Genomic DNA, 15,000 nt, shown 5'->3' on the forward strand with positions numbered 1-15,000 from the left:
CCGGGGAGGCAGCAAGGCCCGATAGCGCAGTGTTTGATTCCTCTGCCAAGTTGTGCTTTGTTTGTTTTGTTTACTGCAGTCTTCTCCCCGTCATGCAGAATCCCATCCAGACGCTCTCCTCCTCTCACCAGCCCCAGCCACCGGCAGCGCGTCCACACAAAGGCTAAGGCTAAGGACGCTCCAACCTCAACTTTGCCGCTTTTTCTTCTGTGCGATTCGGTCAAGGTTTAGAGGAAGTACGGAAATGACTATATAAGTGTATCGGATTTTATTCAAAGGTAGTGTCTAGCAATCGTCTTTCATTGCACGGTGAAGCATTGCATTCCACGCTAATGCACCCAGTCACCAAACGTTGAGTCTCTTAATTCAAAAACCGTCTGCCACGTATAACTTGTACGGCCGTCTTTGAACCTGTCCGCGGCTACGTCAACACACACGGACACATTCTTAATAACAAGCTCTCATCATCCCATCTCATCTGCTGAGCGGAGGCTGAGATCAGGAGAACCTTTAGCATGCAAGGAAGCATGATATTAGCCACGGCTGAACAATAACCCTGAATGACAAGGGGCCTTGAATGCATGGGTTGTGAGCACGGCTGACTTGTAGCAGCGATAGGACGCTGAAGACGGTATTAGAATAAAGTGATGCTGCCACTCCGTAGCCGCTCTGAAGCCTACATGATGTACTCCTTTGACGTCCACACCAAAATAACACCCAATATGAATACTTTGATGCTTAGTACACGCTATGGTGAATGACTACAAAGATATCGAGAATTGAAATGTCAGATGTGTGTGTTACTGCGTAATGACTATAGCTAGAATCTGTCGAAAATGCAGTTGAACAATTTGTTTGAGTTTTTTAATTCTGCAACTTCTAGTCCATTCAAATGTCTAATACCTTTATAAATCATTCATTAGAGATTTGTGTAGTCATTGTAAATGGGGTGTTGTCCCGCAGTCTCAATTTCAATAATTCAGTCAGAAATTGTGGTTAAAAATGACAAAGGTTTCACCTTATAATCAACCATGTGAAAATTTAATTGAATTTAAAATGTTTCTCGGTAAATGCTTGCATGCTTTATAGTAATATGGAAATGAATTAAAATTAGTTTGTGACTAAACTAAATTAGCCAATATAAATTCCTGATTCAAATGTTTTCCATTTGTCATATATATATATATATATATATATATATATATACCGGTATATATTTATATATACAGATGAATTGGTTTGCTGATAACAGATTCCGAAATGAATTACAAAAAGTGGATGTGTACTTCAGTGTCTCTTCAAATACATTCCACCAAGACACAGCTTTCTTTCTTCTGCCCGGCTATCATGTTCACAAATGAATAATTAACAATATCACCACAGCCCTCCTTTGCATATAAAACAGCCACAGTCTGTCTGAAATAGTTTGAGAAACTTGTGTTTGCAATGATGAACGGGCTCAGGGGGAATCCAACACAAACCAGGATTTTCTTCTTGAGCCAATTTATCATCACAATTCATCCATGCACCATGCAAGCAAACACATTGCATTCATCCACACTAAGCACCAAGACTCATGCTGGAAGGGAGAAGACACGGAAAGGGAGGCCTACGTAAGGCTGGATAGACGGAGACACTTGGTGCACTTTAGCGTGAAGCGCCTTGGAAATTGGCACAAATCAGCGCACCAAAATTATGTTTAGGGGATCGCCGCATGTAGAAGAATGAATCAATGCCAAAAAGGAACAGAGAACAAACAGTGGAATGAAAATATGACCCTCATTCTCTAACCCGCTGCCTCCCATAAGACTGGTTAGACTAGGCTGTGTTCAAATAAAGACACTGGGAAGACGATTGGCTATGTTGCAAATATTGACAGTATAAGATCATAGGCTTTGTTGCAATACTGACACTTGTTAGACTACAGACTCTGGCCTAATACTGAGACTGGAAGGACTTAATGTTTTAATAAAGACACTGGTAAGACATTAGACTATGTTCCAATACTGACACTATAAGAAAAACACCGAACACACACACACACACACACACACACACACACACACACACACAAAGCCAAACATGCACACATAGAGACACTCGTACATCTACCTTTTGCAACTTTGAGCAAATTTTTGAGCAGATTTGTGCGTGTCGACCAGGGAACCAAAAAAAAGCTTTTAGTGGTGACGCCGTCTCTCTGTAACCTTCTGCCACGCACTTGACTTTCTCACTTTCTTTTGTTGATCTATTTTTCTATTACCCCCCTGCCACCCCCACACCAATCCTCTCCGCCTCTTCCTCTGCTTTGTCGTCGTCCATCACTATGGCAACCACCTGTCTCCATCCCTCCCATGCCCTGCTTCCAAGTCATTACTAAAGTAAAAAATTCTCTTAATACATCTCTCTCTCTCTGTCTGTCTGTCTTTTTTGGTAAAACGAGCACGGGATCCCTCTCTGCCCTGTCCCCGCGCAATCTAGCATCAGTAATGGGGACCTGCCATTTTAAAAACCTCCGTGATTTAGCACTGAGCGCAGCATTAGGGAGCCATAACGCGGGATGTCACATTAGCCTTATTACGCTTAATATGCAGCTTAGAATAATAGCCTTAGCCAAAGCTATTGTGGCGGTTTCACTGCGACGGCAGAGGCACTATAGCCAGCTTAGCTCGGGCGCTAACATGCAGGTGGAATCCCATTAGTATGCCACGGAGGTGGCTTGTAGCGCCTCAGTCTCTGTGTCTGATTTGACAAACTTCTTTTCTTATTTCAACTCCTAAATGGAAAATACTCTGCTCCACATTTATGTTTTAATAGAGAGAGAGGGGGGGAGGGGGGGGGGGGGTACTATAAAGAAATTGACATTGCAGTTGACGCTGTTAGTGTGCAGCATAGTGAATAGGAAATTTGACAGATTAGCGTTTGCACCGATAACCACTGATTACAGCTTGCCACACACACAATGCTCACACACACACACACACACACACACACACACACACACACACACACACTCACGTCTCGGCGAGTTAAACAGTTATGTGATGGCAACCTGCCGTTGCCATGGCAATGCCACAAAAGCCACAAGACGGTATTCCTTATAGTGGGTGTTGAGGTGAAGCTCTCCCCCGTTTCCCGAATCGTATTTAAGATTAACACAAAGATGAACTGAAGTCCAACAACATGTGAGTGATATGTACGGCAACCTGCATCACCAAAAATAACCACAAGTTAATTTAGAAACAAACCAATTAAAGCCACCTCATCAAGATACACGGCATATGTTGAGCTTCTCCTACAAGCCTTACTTAGTATCCCAGCAAATGTGGAGGATATGGATATGGATATGACCACAGGCCATGGAGACGTAACATATAGAGTATGTATGTATGTACAACCACACAGACACACACAGAAGTGCGTGGGTGTTTGAACCTCTCTCCTACACCAATGACCTGAGAATTCTTTGTCCGTCTTCAGCATTATCTTCCTGTGCCATTAAATTACTGTTTAGGAAATCACCAGGTTTAAGAAAGAGAGGGAAAGGACTCCAAGGTTCTTCAAATGTCTTTTGTTTACCCTTTAAAGATTAAGTTACCCTTTCCGTTTACATATTTAATGCAATCTCCTTTAACTGCGGTCTACTTCTTATGAAGAGCTATAAGGTGCCTTGTTATACACAACAAAAGTGTTCCATTAACTTCATTACACTTGGTACGAGTATCAGGAATGCTGTCATTGAATATATGTTGTTGGGCTGGAGTCATGTTGGTTCTCTCTGAGTCTGAGCTTTCTTCCATGTCTTCCTCCAATCCTCCACAGGCAGAACCTCTGTCACATCTTTCTTCTGAGACTTCAGTCTAAAATCTAAGGAAAATCTTGTGAGCCCGACACCAATAATCCATAAAGTAGTGGGATCAGTTTCCCAAGGCAGAAAGAGGTGGTATATAAAATGAATAAATTTGAGGTTTAAGTAAAAAGTTTTTTAATTGTATACATTTGAATAAATGTTTTCTGGGATCCCATGTTTAATAGATAGTTCCTCAAAAGACATGCATTTCCTTCAGCGTATAAGTCTTTCTTAATCCCTGAATTACCAACGGAAAGCAGAGCGCTTCCGATTCCAAAATCCTCTGTTGCCTACAGATTCTGCATTAATACGCAGCTATCTGTTCATACAGATTATGTAGTAGGCCAGGAGACCACATTCACATGAACAAAACAATCTTTCACAATGGTCGCTATTGATGTATCAGATAAATTAATATTGCCTGTGTGTCAAACAGCCACACTGAACATCAAGAAGAATAGATGCACAATAACAACCAGCATATTCGATTGAACACAGTCAAAGAATGTGGTCTTATGGATCCATACGCTACTTTCTGAGAACTAAAGGAAGAAAGAATGTGGCAATCAAAGTGCCAACAAGGCTTTAGCCTACAGTTGGTTACTGAATTGAACATGTATCGAACCCCCTATGTAACCGAGACATGCATAGAGTAGTGAAGTAATACACAACGGGGAACAACGTTGCAGTGTCCCTGATGGTGCAGATTGTTCAAGCATTTGATGGTTAATTATTCTTTCAGTTCTTTTGTATACTGCTAAGAGGTATCAGTGTTTTGTGCTCATTATTTTGGTGCTATGTGGTGGACCTCGAGTGGGGGTCTCTTTTGGGAGAGACGCGCTGTGTTTTTTTCGCCCGTATGGGAACGTGCTGTTGTGAGAGGAAGTTTGCCATGGTGGTAAAAAGAAACAAACACCTTCGGTTTGTTCTTAAGTCTGTTTCTTCCGTTTGTCAAAACACCCGATTATTTCAACACGAACCGGTGTGTGTCTGACTTTGGTGATTGTTGAGTGTGTGAAGAAGGGTCATAATAACTGCGTGAATCAAGAGGAGCTAGTTTTACAGTTTATCAAAAACACAGTAATTAACTTGTTTTTTTTGGCCCAGACAAACGGTATCAAATCTTCGTTTTCGCTGGTCCAAAAAAAAAAAAAAACAGCCTCTTTTACCTCACTTTAGAGTTAATGTATTCATTAAATACAGCAGCGCAAAGCGCAGCACTTTGAAAGCTTAGCATCCGAAACTGACATGGATTAAAATCAATACAATCTACTAGGAGGTGTAGCGGCGACCCTTTCGGCCTTCCTCATGACGTGTTCGTGCGTGCCTGAGTGCCTGTGTGTGTGTGTGTGTTAGTGTGTGCGTGCCTGAGTGCCTGTGTGTGTGTGTGTTAGTGCGTGCGTGCCTGAGTGCCTGTGTGTGTGTGGGTGTTAGTGCGTGCGTGCGTGCCTGAGTGCCTGTGTGTGTGTGTGTTAGTGCGTGCCTGCCTGAGTGCCTGTGTGTGTGTGTGTGTGTTAGTGCGTGCGTGCCTGCGCGTGTCGGTGGGTTACCTTCCAGCGCACGCGGAGGCTGGTCTGCGTGGCCGCCAGCAGGGTGAGATTGGAAGGGGGCGTGTCCGGGGCAGCCTGCAGGGTCTGGATCAGTCTGGAGGGGCCGCTCAGGGCGCTGGAGCCCACGATGTTCGCCTGCCTCATGCGGAACCTGACCACAACAAGAGCTCCGAGTTAGTCCAATCAGCGGTCGGGGTGGAAAGACCCCCCCCATCCCAGAAGGTTTGTGGTTCAATCCCCAACCACCCAGAGGCGACGTGTAGGCAACCTTGAACAAGACGCCTAACCCCTGCTCTGAGTATAGCCGAGTGACAAGCGAATCAGCGAAATCAACGGTTGTGCACTGTGCCCAAATTGCCAAATCTGTCCTGGACAGAACTTACAAACATGCATTTTTTCACAAAAATACGAGTTTGCGGACGTTGCGTCAGTGTTGTCGAACGCAAACGGTGCTCTCCGTTACTTCCCGATTCATCTCTGCTGTGAACTGAGCGGACAGAGACGTTCAAAGGCTGATGCTGACATTTAAGCGGAGCCCATTGCTCATCTAAAGACAGCCCGGTGGACGGGGGGGGGGGGTGGTAACGCCGCCTGCAGAGGGACGTCGGGGCGATGCCGGGAAAAGAACAATGAGGTACGGAGTCTCTGTGATGCTGCAGATATCGTTTGAGGAATTGTGTTGTTGCATTATGTAGTGCCAAACGAGGCCGTTTTTAATCGAATCCCTGGAGCGCTTCCCACGGTGGTACGGTTTTTTTGGGGCGGTGTCAGGCTCATTCAAACTCTGTTTGGTGCGGAGAAAACACACAAACTCTGTTCTGCTTCAAGTTACGGGGGTCTTTGCCCGCTTCTAAGTGACCACGACTCATTTTCGGTCCCCAGTTGGGACCAAAAGTGTACATTCAACCCACAATGCAATGTTTTTTGGCTTGCATTAGTGTGGACATAATCTGCCTCAACTATTGGACACGAACCAACAAACATTGCATTGTGGGTTGAATGTACACTTTTGGTCCCAACTGTAAATAATATATGGTATATAACTGTTATATATAAACAGTCCAGTTTTTGTGCATTAAGGACGTGAAAGCATATGGTCTTGGTAGAGTTAACTGTGGCGTTTATGTGTAACCGCCTACACAAGCAACAGTGACGATGGCACTATTTCAGAAAAGTTCAACTCTGGAAAAAGAAAATAAGGGAGAAACCACCGATACACTTTCACTGGCCTCCATGCTACTTTCTACTGTTCGCTAAACCTGTTTTCTGCCTTCTGTGTTTGTGACGTCAAACGTGACCTTACAGAAAAAAAACACTGCATACGGCATACTCCTCCACTAACAATGGGAGAGGAGTCAATCCACTATCTTAGCGGGTCTTCCTGTGCTTGAAAAACGTGCATAGACGGGCTCATTCTGGTGGGAAATGGGTATTAGTTGGAGTGACAGGAGCCCCCCCGCCCCAGGGTGGTCTTCTAAGTGAATCACAAGGGAGGGGATGGCGGATTCACCGACACCGACATGATGACTGTTGACCTAAAAAGACTAAGACATTATCAACAAATTGACAGAGAAAGAGCCAGCAAATAGACACAACCAGCAAAATAGTCACAGCCAGTAAACAGAGACAGCCGGGTAAAGGGATACAGCCAGCTAATAGACACTACCAGGGAGGAGACACTAACAGAAAATCACAATTTGTGTTCTGGCATGAGCCCGCGGCAAAACCTTGTTTGAAGCCAGGTATTTTGTCTGCTTGTTTGTCTTTTGTTACGCTGTTGTTATTCTACTTTCTGTTGGTAGGAATGCACACACAAGAACAAATATGTTATAGAGTAGAGGAAGCGTAGAGTTTTGTGTTATTTTGTGATTAGCTTATTATTTCATGTTGGCATTTGTCGTTCGGCTCAGCGATAGTTGGCGATATTTAGTCTACATTTGCGTGTCGATGTAAAAATACAGTGGACCGATGGGCAGACTGAGACAGCACAGTTAATGCATCATTCATCGGTTTGTTTCCTTGTAATTCTAGTGTTTTTCCCCGCCCCACAATGATGCATCGAAATGCAAGTCAATTAGATGTTGTCGGCTCAACAAAAGCCAACAACTTTCTGCACCTGTTCTGAGAATTATTTTTCAATGCAGCAGCATTGAAAAATATGTGTGGGGGAGACAGAATGAGTGAGGCAGAGAGAAATAGACATTGTAAGAATTAATTTGTCTCTTGTCCAATTTAAATGGCAAATGTGTCAAATGAAGTTTGTTCATAAAACACTTCACAGCGCCGTGGAGGGGGCCCGAGCTAACCGAATTAGACGGGCTCCCACCCTACCCTCACAGACCTCTAAGTGTGAGGACTCTGCTGGCAATTAGGGCTCTCCCAGAGGGAGACCGCAGAGAAACTATGGATCATAAGATGGATCCAGAAGAGGCTGGCTGTGCAATAAGTTAAGTCAGGGCAATTCACAATCTGGCAAGTGCAGAAAATTCATATGACATTGGATTATTAAATACAAGAATGTAATATAAAATGAACAAAAATAGAATATAATACAATGATAATAAAATGGTGCCAATGCAATGGTGCCAATGCAAAGTGTATGATACATAACTATCATACACACTGTGTACGTGTATGTGTGTGTTTGTGCATGTGTATGTGTGTGTGTACGTGCATGTGTGTGCATGTGTGTGTATGTATGTGTGCTCAGAGTCAATCAAAAAAAGGAAGATGAGCAACATGCAGAAGTGCTTCACTTCATCTCATGACCCTGAGGCAGTACTAGATGTGACAACAGTCACATGTGCACACACGGACACACAGACACACGAAATCCCATTACAGATGAGATAAAGAGATGGAACGAGACAGAGAGAGAGAGAGAGTGAGAGAGAGAGAGAGAGAGAGAGAGAGAGAAAGAGAGAATAGAGCTGTTTTTGTCCGTCAATAGATCACACTCAGACCACTGCTTGCTCCCCAAGGCCCTATAGCAGGTATTACACCCACTCTCTATTCTATTACTCTCCTTTCTTCACCTGCTCCTATCTAGTCTTCACCTCCTCCCCCTGGCCTTTCACGCCCTCCTCCTCCTTCTCACCTCCCCTCTCTTCTCACCTACCCTCATCTCTCACGTCCTGCCCCCTGACCGAATCGCTTTCATCTTATTCCTCCAAAGTCATCCTTCTCGCTCTCTTTCTCTTTCACTCGCTCTCTCTCTCTCTCTTTCACTCTCTCTCTCTGCCATGTCCTCATCCCTGTATTCCGCTTCACCCTGTCCCTCTCAATTTCTTCTTCTCCCCTTCTGTCATTCCTCTCTCCTCCTTTCCTCGTTCCCTCTCTTCGTCCCTCGTTCCCTCATCCCTCACGTCCCTCTTCTTCCCGCCAGAGAATGTCTAATAGGAAGAGAACTGGCACGCTCTGGTGACTTCCGGTTTCTGAACTGGTTGCGGTAACACATCTCTGTCCATGCGAGGGCGCTCGCCGGCGGGTGCAGAATGAACGGGAGTCGTCGGGGTTTCAACCTCAAACTCCACTTTTCTCAAGGTGTAATTTTTTGTCAAGTAATTTGAAAGTCACGTTCAAAAGGGGGGGGCTAAGATAATACACTCAGCTGAATATTGCATTTTTTAAGTTTGTTAACTGTTCTAAAAATCCCGTTCAAAAAGATGATGACGTCACTGCCAGAGGTCCTGCTTTACGGCGTTAAGTTCTGTGTCACTTTGGCACTTCAGCATATATAATATATATATTCTATATATTATATATATACATATAATATACAACAATTAACTTTGACGGAAAGTCCTCCTTAAGATAATGTTTCTGATTCTGCTTCAGCTTCAGATGCCATCAAGAGGGGTCTCTGGTCGTCTCATCAGTCGCAAGTCCGTCCCTGACCAATCAGCATTCATGAGAAGAATGCTAGCGTGTACGGCCAACAACGGCCCAAACTGTAAGAAATCGAAAGGACATAAGTGCTCATTCATTCGACTTTTGAACTATAATCTATACTGAACTTGCGGAATCTCCAATAAAATCTGCGATATTTCAACGACAAGCAGGGGAAAGAGATCCATTTAGCCGTCTAGCCCCATAGACCCCCCATTCAATGTGCACTCATGCGATCACCCCCCAGTGGAGGTCTAATGGAACTGCGACCAAGTTCGATACAAAGGGGCTCGATAGAGAGTGCCGAGGCTCTCCGTAGACGGGCTCTGTTCCCCCCTAGCTTGTCTACTTCCCTGCTCCCTCTCTCTTCCCTCTCTTCTTCCCTCCTCCCTCTCTTTTCCTCCCTCTTCCCTCTCTTCCCAGCTCTGTCTCATGTCCCCGGGCTCTGGGTTAGCAGGAGGCGTGGTCAAAGGGAAATGGAACCGTCTCCGTGTCTCCGCTTGATTTATTCCCGCTCACCTGAGTCTCACGATGCCACAGTGGCGGGCGACAGTGTGTGTGTACGCGTGGAGGTAGGTAGAGAGAACATATCTGTATGTGGCAGTTTGTGTGTTCTTGTGTGATTGCTTCCGTGAGCGTAAACGTGTTCCATTCTACCAGCTTTAGGGGATGTAAATCACGTGTACTTGTTTTAGTGTGTGCGTGTGCGTGCGTGTGCGTGTGTGTGTGTGTGTGTGATGACATGTTCTTATCAACCTGCTTTTGTGAGTGTGGGCAGTGCGGGTGTGTACGCTGCCTCTGCGTGGGCAGTGTATCTGCTGTGTGTGTGTGTGTGTGTGTGTATGTGTGTGGGTAGGTGTGTAGGTGTGTGTAGGTGTGTGTAGGTGTGTGTATGTGTGTGCGGTGCGCTGACCTGTACTGGGTGAAAGGCGTGAGGTCGGGGATCTCCAGCAGCTGGGTTCCAGGGACGTGCTGGATCTGGTACACCACCTTCCAGGCCTCCTCCACGCCGTCCATCTTCACCACCTGCGGGGCAGCACGGTCCAGTGAGCCAACCTCCCTGCGTTCCCCTGCTCACTGCGAGCACGTACCGAGGGGGATGTGATCTTTGTGGCATGCTAGACTCTGACACCGGAAAGGCCAAGACATAACCACTGCTCCTCCACGCGTGTGGAAGAAAGTGTGCGGGCGGATGTGAGGATTGGTTGGTGATTCTATGTGTGTGCGTGTGTGTGGGGGTGTGTGTGTGTGTGTGTGTCAGTGCAAAGAGAATCATTCCGAACAGAGAGTCACGTGTCGTAAAGTTGTTGCACGTTGAACAAAGAGGGGAATATCGAACGGGGAAAAGAACGCACAGAAATAAATAGAGATGAGAAGCACAAAAATCGAGACGTAAGCAGTGTGTCTCCTGCGTTGCAACTCCATTAAACCGGGAGGCAGTCCAAAGACGTCAGCGTCGAATTTATCCGCATGCATTTCTATAATTCCTTTGAATTTTTCATATTGAGGGAAGGATATCTGTCTCATCCATTCAGCGAAGCCATCACTCTGTGGGGGACAGGATGAGAGGGGACGACGAGAGAGGAGGAGGAGGAGGAGGAGGAGGAGGAGGAGGAGGAGGGGTGTGTGAAAGATGAATAAAGCGCCAGACAGCCTGGAGGTGTGCACACTTGTAAGACCTGCCACTGTGTGCGTGCGCCAGGACATCTTAGCACTCGGCTTGTTTCGTATCTCCCCCCCCTCTCCCCCACCGCTCCCTGTCACACAGACACCCCGAGGAGAGGGGGGGGGCGGCAGGAGACCTTATCCACCTGTCCTGAATGCAAATCACAGTTTTGGACAGCAGAGGGAATCAATGATGTTCATTGTGGACGGGGGGGGGCGGCCACCTTTGAACCCAGTGCCAACTCACAACGGTGGCACAACAATTGCTTTTATTTTTTATTGTAAGCCCAAAAAAAAATAGATATCGGAATTTGGAAAGGACGCGCCTTCATAAAAGGGGTCCCGAACTTTCAAAAGATGTTCTTCAAAGTTGTTTTTTGCTTTTTGGCCTTGTAGGCCTTTGTGATGTCGCCCCGGCGACTTATACCGAAGGCCTACCAAAGGACCAGAATTCATTATTTAAGTTGCATTACAAATGCACGGGCGGATACTCTCAGAGGCAATCTCGGGAGGGCTCGGACGGCTGAATAGGATGGACGGAACCGAAGGACGGAACGGACGGACGGACGTTCCACAAACACATACCTGTCCTTCGACGACCCACTGTGACTTGGCTGTTTTCCCGTCGGTGCCGGGGCGGAAGCTGATTGTGACCGAGCGCGGGCTGATGTTGGAGATGACAAGGTTAGACGGCGCTCCGGGAAGTTCTGCAAATAGGAGCACACGCGGAAAAGACAAACAAAAAATCCCTCTGTTTCATTAAGGCACGGGAACAAAGTGGACCGCTTCTCTGCTCTGTGATCTGTGGTGCAGGACGCCAAATCCCTGCTGAAATAAGCACTCTCACTCTCTGCAGGGCATTTAGCATTACCATTGCCGGGCAGTAAAACCTTAATGCTAAACCATTTCTCTGTGATTTAATCAAGGAAAAACAACCATTCTCATCTAAGGAGCAGCTCCGCCCCCCCCCCCCCACCCCCCCCCCCCCCCCCCCCCCCCCCCCCCCCCCCCCCCCCACCCCCCCCCCCCGGCAGTTTGGACCACTGCAGCAAGCAGAGTGCCAGTCATAAGAGAAGTTCAATTCCCACTGAACGCTTGTTAGATATTAATGTCATATTGGACCTTTCCTGAGCTGGACTTAAACGCAACCTTAAAACCAGCGCTTGTTTGTATTTGTCAGTCGGGTCAAAACCACTAGCTCACGTTTCAGAGCTTAACGTTTATCAAACGTTTTGTGCACTCCAAAAATAAAAAACTTGAATACAATTGTGATCTGGGAAACGTGAAACTAATCTTTCTGTGATTGTATGTGTTAATGTGTTTGCCCTTCAAAACATACGTTTGGTGTTCCTATCTTAACAACGGCCACGTCTGAAAGCACAATGCAGTCACCGACAGCCCTGTCTCGGTGATGGTCCCAACACAATGGCCCCAGCGGTTGAGAGGGATGTTTTTCTTGTTCCGAGAGCAAGAAAAAACTACAGCAAAAGTAAAATGTATGACCAAGAAGGAAAAACTTTTAATCAGGGTTTAATTAGGCTCCGTGACCTCTTGCACTACCAGTCCAATTACACCCCTCGTATTTTTTTCCCTTTACAGATAAAATCTGTAGCAGGGCGGGCTGGGAAACATGAAATTACTTTGTTAAATGTGCCATCCACTGTCTTTTTTTTTTTTTTTTTTTACGAGGTCATAATTTTTTACCTTAAAACATCAACTAAATGAACCCATAATAGCCTCTCATGCTATCAGTGTGCATCGTTTCCGCGCTATTAGATGAATCTGTCGGCCGGCCATACAATAAGCCGGGGAGATAAGACCAAAAGAAAAAAAAAACCAATGGAAGGAGAAAGTCCATTTCAGGCCTATTAATGGTGAGCCAGTCCCATAAATTATGTTGAGGCTATTTGTATGCTAATGCTATTCCATCTCCATAGTGGTTAGGAGAGATGCAGGCAGCTGAGGACGGGGGGGGGGGGGGGGGAAGGACCCTGTCTTCCACTGGGGAACGCGTCCCAAAGTGCAGAGGGGGACAGAGTATCAGACACTGGGCCAAAGAGACACGCAGGGCAGGTGACAGACAGACAGACAGACAGGCAGACAGACAGGCAGACAGACGGACAGACAGACAGACAGACAGACAGACAGACAGACAGACAGACAGACAGACAGGCAGACAGGCAGGCAGGCAGGCAGGCAGACAGACAGACAGACAGACAGACAGACACACTAACAAATCAATAGTCTGTGGAGAGTTGGAAGACCTCATTCTCTTTCTCCCTCGCCGCGACTCATCTCCAGAAATGCGCTTAGAGATGACTTATTATTCAATCCAATTCATTTGTATGTAGCTTATCGTTTTTTTTTTAAAAATGTTTTCCACAGAAAAACAGGGCGTCAATAAATCATTAAAGCGTTGCTCATCCCCCTTCTGTACCGACTGTTAAAACGGGAAAAAAAACCAATAAGAACACACATTGATTGAGAGGCTAACAATCAACAATGTCAAAAATCCTGCATTAGTCTTCGGGTATTTATCATAATTAAGCAAGGATAAAGCGCTGTTATGTCAGCGGAGGCAGCGGCGCGGGGGAGTGCCACCGTCGGAGTTTGCGCGGAGCTTCAATGTACGCCCCTAACATCGATGACTCCAGAGCCTTGGCAGAGTGTTGTGCTGTCACGGAGACTTGACAGATCCTGATTGTCAACAACAAAACAACTCTCACGCAAGCATTCCTCCCACCCCTGGAGAGAGCTCCGTGTTCGGATCGGCGTCAATTAGACGCAGCGATCGAAATGATAACGCCGGAGTTGGGGGGCCGATACAACCACTCAGCATGAGACGAGCTCAAAATAGGTTTACAAATCAGCATTCGTCTCTTTTTTTTTTTTGGGTTTTAAATGTCAGATCATTTATATTTACACAGATGGGGCGGAAATAAAGCTTCCCAGGGGTAGTTCACAGCTAAACTGACAGACAAGACAATGAGTTGGCTGAGAGAGTCCTCTGACAAGGGGGCTCGGGGGCGTTGCACTGAACTCGGTCGTTAGATCTCGTTCCTGCGCCGGTGCGTAGACGCCGGCGGTAATGAGATAGTTCCGACAATAAGTCGGATGAGACTTATTTGAATAGACACCCCTTAAGCACGCTGCCCGTCCTTGCTTGCGTCCTTGCTTTGCGTTCGTGTAGGCCTTCAAAGTTCCTGCGAAGGCCTCCGTGAAGAAACCCCATTGGAGGCCACGAGATGAAGCCCGGACAGATTTTTTACACGAGGTTACGGCAACGCAACACTCATTACGTCTACATCTATTATTCAAACGGCGAGAACGTAATTACAAACGATTGCATGCAAGTTCAGAATCTCTGTCCATCTCATCTGTGTGTGTGTGTGTGTGTGTGCGTGCATGCGTGTGTGAAATTGTGTGTGCTTGTGTCTGTGTGTGTGTGTGTGTGTGCAATTGTGTTTGCTTGTGTGTGTGTGTGTGTGTGTGTGCTTGTGAGTGTGTGTGCTTGTGAGTGTGTGCGCAAGCGTGTGCGCCCGAGTGTGTGCGCTTGCACGAGTGTGTGTGTGTGTGGGCGTGCAGAAGAGTTGTAGGAACTTTGATATGGCCAGATGAATGACAAAGAATCTCTCCATCCTACAGATACATGAATAAATAAAATCGGCATGAGGCTGAGACGGCTAAACCCATACCCACTTCCTCTCTCCCTCTCTCTCTCTCTCTCTCTCCCTCTTTGTACAATCTTCACTTCCGTTCGCCTCTGTTCCCTCCCCTCCATCCCTCTGTCTTTTTGCTTTCATGAATTAATGAACACCTCTGAATCTCGGTTTCTCTTTGTATCCATCTTTCCACCATCTCCGACGCTTTGTGCTTTGATTACTGAATGAATAATAAGGAGACCGGTTTGGACGGAACATCTGCCATCGGGGTGTTTAGACTTCCTTCGCACTGTTTCTCTCGCTCGGTGCTTTCTAAGGGCTTAATGCCTTCTGTCGCATCGCGAGTGGTTGTTTTTCGCTATTTCCTTTCCTCTTGTTCTCGTCG

At 46.2% G+C, this 15,000-nt stretch overlaps 1 pseudogene across 1 annotated transcript in view; it reads right to left on the minus strand.

The window, feature by feature from the left end:
- Positions 1 to 15,000, minus strand: part of LOC311341063 (protein sidekick-1-like) — a 209,210-nt pseudogene that overhangs the window by 27,607 nt on the left and 166,603 nt on the right. Inside the window, exons 15-17 of the transcript XR_014684114.1 lie at positions 11,539 to 11,660; positions 10,202 to 10,314; positions 5,401 to 5,551 (exon numbers count right to left, since the gene is read on the minus strand). The product of XR_014684114.1 is annotated as a protein sidekick-1-like (transcript). The remainder of the gene's footprint in view (positions 1 to 5,400; positions 5,552 to 10,201; positions 10,315 to 11,538; positions 11,661 to 15,000) is intronic.

Source organism: Micromesistius poutassou (assembly GCF_964030765.1).
Source record: "Micromesistius poutassou genome assembly, chromosome: 3".
Classification (NCBI taxonomy): Eukaryota; Metazoa; Chordata; class Actinopteri; order Gadiformes; family Gadidae; genus Micromesistius; species Micromesistius poutassou.